The following is a 5,376-nucleotide window of genomic DNA, read 5'->3' as shown; positions in this document are numbered from 1 at the left end:
TCTAGCATTTGCAAATGTGTATGAAGCCAGGACTCTTCTTTGTTGTTGGTTATTGTTGGCCCCTCCTCCTGGTTGATTGAGATTTGATGGATCTCCTTCCATTTCTTGGAATTCCTCCTCAGATTCTTCCTCTCCAATAACGTTCTTCCTTCTTTCAGCTCTTCTTAATCTTCGAAGAGTTCTTTGGTCAATTTCCGAGAGGATAGGGGAAGATCTTCCTGTACCTGACATACAAACACACAATAAGAAACACACGAAACCAAAAAACCAGTGAAACTTCAATCTATTGCTAGAATGAGGCTTTAGTTAGTTTAAGCAAAAATTCAAACAGTTAGTGTGTTAATTAAAAATTAAAGAAATAGAAAGGGAAAAAAGTGCTTGATCTAGATCTCCACTTCACTTAATCATTGTCAATCTATTTCAATCCCCGGCAACGGCGCCAAAAACTTGATGTGTGGAAAACGATCCAACACAAAACTCACCGGCAAGTGTACCGGGTCGCATCAAGTAATAAAACTCACGGGAGTGAGGTCGATCCCACAGGGATTGAAGGATTGAGCAATTTTAGTTTAGTGGTTGATTTAGTCAAGCGAATCAAGTATTGGATGAGTGGTTTAACATTAACAGAAGCTAAATTACTTGGAATGTAAAGGGAGAGGGGAAAATTGCAGTAAATTAAAGAGCAGGAAAGTAAAAGATGCTGAATCTTAAAGAATAAGAAATTAAATGACTGAAACTTAAAGTGCAAGAAATGTAAATTGCAGTAACTTAAAGTGCAAAAAATATAAATTTCTTGAATGGAAAAAGGGATTTGAGGATTGGGAATTCAGAATTTCAGCAAGGGAAATTAAATTGCAACGATTAATACAGCAGAAGATGAATTGGAAGCAACTAGAATCCAACAGAAATGGAAATTAACTTGCAGCAGAGGTTCACAGAAGAACCAAAAAGGAAAATGGGATCTCAGGATTCCAGAGACTAGATAGCAAAGTCTAGATCTCAATTGCCTTCCCCGATCCAAGTTCACAAAGAAATTAACCAGAATTTAAAGAAGAAGCAATAAAGGAAATGAAATTGAACTCAATTATGCAGAAGAGGAATTAAAGAGATTTTGAATGGAGATTGAGACAGAATTTCCTCAATTCTTCACACCCAAAACTCAAACAAGAAAAATAAAAATGCTCAAGCAAGAACGAGGAAGAAGAGAAATCAATTCTCCTCCCCAATTCTCTGAAATCTCAGTGAAGTCTCCAAGAGAAAGTTCAAAAGTTCAAAAATAAAAGTAAAGATTCAAAGCTCAAAAGAAAGATCAAAGTTCAAAAGTAAAAGAAAAGCTCCTAATTACATCAAACTATATCTTATTTATACACTTTCTATTCTTGGATCTTGGGATTTGGATGGGCTTTTGATTTGGTGAAGAAATGAATTAAATTAGATTTTTAATTCAATTTTTAGCCCAAAATAATTTGCTTCCAGGAGGCTGCCCTGCCCTTGTGGAGGGCAGGGCAGAAAATGGTGTGTGCGGCTGTTGGTGCCTTGGTGCGTGCGTGTTGGTGCTGCAGGATGCTGCCCTGCCCTTATGGAAGGCAGGGCAGAAATTTTTGGTGCGCCAGAATGATGCCCGTGCGTGCGTGCTGATGCTGCCGAAGCTTCCTTGGTGCGCCAATCTGGTGTGCTGGCCGTGCACCATAAAATGCTGCCCTGCCCTTGCGGAGGGCAGGGCAATGTTTCCAAAGTTGAAGCCCCGTGTTCGAAACTCGGGCAATGCACACGCTGCTTATTTTTCTTGGTTTTCTTGGCACCAAAATTAGGCCTAGTTCCTTGCTTCCTCATGGTGTCGTGTTCGATCCTTGTGGCAAGCATTGGTGAGCTTTTTCTTTGGATTTCTTCCTTTCATGAGCCCGATATTGCTCTTGAGGAGGGCAGGGCAATGTTTTTGCTCTCCTTGATCCATGGCACCAATTTGTGCTCTGCCCTTGTCGTGGGCAGGGCAGTGTTGCCTCTCAAGGCTTGTTTCCTTATGTTGCCCTCCTAGAGGGCAGTGTGCCCTTGTGGAGGGCAATGCTTGCTTCCTCCTTTTATGCGCCACACTTCTTCTCTCTTGGGCCACGCTTTCTTAAGCCACGCTTCCTCTTTTTTTCTTTTCTTCACCTACAATAAACCAAAACAACCACTCAAAGTATCACTAAATTCACAAGGCTTATAAATCAATTAAATTTAGCTTAAACCTCATGAGTTAGCATCAATTTAATGGTAGTTGCTTGATTTAAAGAAGTTATGTATTTTCATTCCAAATCACTTACTTAGGATGCAAGAAAGTGCATAAAGACTAGTAAAACAAGTGAAATTAGCTTAAAAAAATGGGTATATGATGACTTGTCATCACACACCTTCTCTCTTCTTCACCAATCACCTCAATCTCTCTTCCCCATCACCCCTTCACCACTCACATCCATCCATCTCTTCCCCACCTAATCCCACCCATATGGCCGAAACATAGACATCTCTCCCTCTCCTCTATATCTTCTTCCATTCTTTCTTCTTTTGCTCGAGGGCGAGCAATAATGCTTTATTTATCCTTATATTCGAAAACCATTATAACCATTTGAATCTGCCTGACTGAGATTTACAAGAAGACCATAGCTTGCTTCATACCGACAATCTCCGTGGGATCGACCCTTACTCACGTAAGGTTTATTACTTGGACGACCCAGTGCACTTGTTGGTTAGTTGTGCGAGGAAAAAGAGTGATATTACAATTGTGCATACCAAGTTGTTGGCGCCGTTGCCGGGGATTGTTTGAGTTTGGACAACTGACGGTTCCTCTTGTTGCTCAGATTAGGTTTATTAATTGGACGACCCAGTGCACTTGTTGGTTAGTTGTGCGAGGTTGTGAAAAAGAGTGATATTACAATTGTGCGTACCAAGTTGTTGGCGCCATTGAGATCACAATTTCGTGCACCATGTTTTTGGCGCCGTTGCCGGGGATTGTTTGAGTTTGGACAACTGACGGTTCCTCTTGTTGCTCAGATTAGGTAATTTTCTTTTCAAAAAGTTTTCAAAAATCTTTCAAAAAATTTTTTTTTTCATTTTGTTTTCGTTTTTCTAAAAAGAAATTTTCGAAAAACCCAAAAAAATTTAATAAAATCATAAAAACAAAAAATATTGTGTTTTTTGTTTGAGTCTAGTGTCAATTTTTAAGTTTGGTGTCAATTGCATGTTTTTTAAAATTTATGCATTTTTTCGAAAACTCATGCATGTGTTCTTCATGATCTTCACGTTGTTCTTAGTAAGTCTTCTTGTTTGATCTTTAAATTTTCTTGTTTTATGTCTTTTGTTGTTTTTCATATGCATTTTTGTATTCATAGTGTCTAAACATGAAAACTTTCTAAGTTTGGTGTCTTGCATGTTTTTCTTTTCTTGAAAATTTTCAAAAATAAATCTTGATGTTCATCTTGATCTTCAAAGTGTTCTTGGTGTTCATCTTGACATTCATAGTGTTCTTGCATGCATCATTGGTTTTGATCCAAAATTTTCAAATTTTGGGTCATATTTGTGTTTTTTTTCTCTCGTCATTAAAAATTCAAAAAAAATAAAAAAAATATCTTTTTCTTATTTTACTCATAATTTTCGAAATTTTTAGGTTGACTTAGTCAAAAAATTTTAAAATAAGTTGTTTCTTGTTAGTCAAGTCAAGATTTCAATTTTAAAAATCTTATCTTTTCAAAATCTTTTTCAAAAATAAAATATTTTTCTTTTTTTATTATTTTCAAAAATTGTTAAAATTGATTTTCAAAAATCTTTTTCTTATCTTTATTTCATAATTTTTGAATACTTTACTAACAATTAATGTGATTGATTCAAAAATTTGAAGTTTGTTATTTTCTTGTTAAAAAAGGCTCAATCTTTAAATTCTAGAATCATATCTTTTAGTTTCTTGTTAGTCAAGTAATCAATTTTAATTTTAAATATAAAATCTTTTTAATTTTCTTTTCAAATCTTTTTCAAAATAAATTTCAATCATATCTTTTCAATCATATCTTTTTTTTTCAAAATCAATTTCAAAAATCTTTTCTAACTTCTTATCTTTTCAAAATTGATTTTCAAATCTTTTTCAACTAACTAATTGACTTTTTGTTTATTTCTTATCTTTTTCAAAACCACCTAATTACTTCTCTCTCTCTAATTTTCGAAAATTCCCCACCCTTTTCCAAAAATATTTTTAATTAACTAATTGTTTCAAATTTTAATTTTAATTTTATTTCTTCTCTTAATTTTCGAAAATCACTAACCTTTTTTTAAAATAATTTTCGAAATTCTCTCCCTCTCATCTCCTTCTATTTATTTTATTTATTTACTAACACTTCTCTTCATCTTAAAATTCAAACCCTCTCTTCTCCTCTGTGTTCGAATTTTTCTCTTCTTCATTCTTATTCTTCTTTTCTTCTACTCACATAAAGGAATCTCTATACTGTGACATAGAGGATTCCTCTTCTTTTCTGTTCTCTTCTTTTTCATATGAGAAGGAGCAAGGACAAGGACATTCTTGTTGAAGCAGATCCTGAACTTGAAAGGACTCTGAAGAAGAAGCTAAGAGAAGCTAAAGCACAACAATTCAGAGAAAACCTTACAGAGAATCTCGAAAAAGAAGTAAACATGGCCGAACCCAACAATAATGCAAGGAGGATGCTTGGTGATTATACTACACCTACTTCCAATTTTCATGGAAGAAGCATCTCAATCCCTGCCATTGGAGCAAACAATTTTGAGTTGAAGCCTCAACTAGTTGCTCTCATGCAACAGAACTGCAAGTTTCATGGACTTCCATCAGAAGATCCTTTTCAGTTCTTAACTAAATTCTTGCAGATATGTGATACTGTTAAGACTAATGGAGTAGATCCTGAAGTCTACAGGCTCATGCTTTTCCCTTTTGCTGTAAGAGGCAGAGCTAGAACATGGTTGGACTCACAACCTAAAGATAGCCTGGACTCTTGGGATAAGCTGGTCATGGCCTTCTTGGCCAAGTTCTTTCCTCCTCAAAAGCTGAGCAAGCTTAGAGTGGATGTTCATACCTTTAGGCAAAAAGATGGTGAATCCCTCTATGAAGCTTGGGAAAGATACAAACAGTTGACCAAAAAGTGTCCTTCTAACATGCTTTTAGAGTGGACCATTTTAGATATATTCTATGATGGTCTATCTGAGTTTTCTAAGATGTCACTGGACCACTCTGCAGGTGGATCCATTCACCTAAAGAAAATGCCTGCAGAAGCTCAAGAACTCATTGACATGGTTGCAAATAACCAATTCATGTACACCTTTGAGAGGAATCCTATGAGTAATGGGATGCCTCGGAAGAAGGGAGTTCTTAAAATTGAT

The 5,376-nt window shown here is 35.8% G+C and overlaps 1 non-coding gene across 1 annotated transcript; it reads right to left on the bottom strand.

The window, feature by feature from the left end:
- Positions 1–5,049: 5,049 nt before the first annotated feature.
- On the bottom strand, positions 5,050–5,157 carry LOC127740213 (small nucleolar RNA R71). The gene has a single exon (XR_008000894.1). It is a non-coding gene; the product is annotated as a small nucleolar RNA R71 (small nucleolar RNA).
- Between the last annotated feature and the right edge of the window lie 219 nt (positions 5,158–5,376).

The sequence above is a fragment of the Arachis duranensis genome, chromosome 6, assembly GCF_000817695.3.
Source record: "Arachis duranensis cultivar V14167 chromosome 6, aradu.V14167.gnm2.J7QH, whole genome shotgun sequence".
Classification (NCBI taxonomy): Eukaryota; Viridiplantae; Streptophyta; class Magnoliopsida; order Fabales; family Fabaceae; genus Arachis; species Arachis duranensis.
Note: the sequence above shows the minus strand (reverse complement) of the source record. Positions and strands in the feature narration are given on the sequence as shown.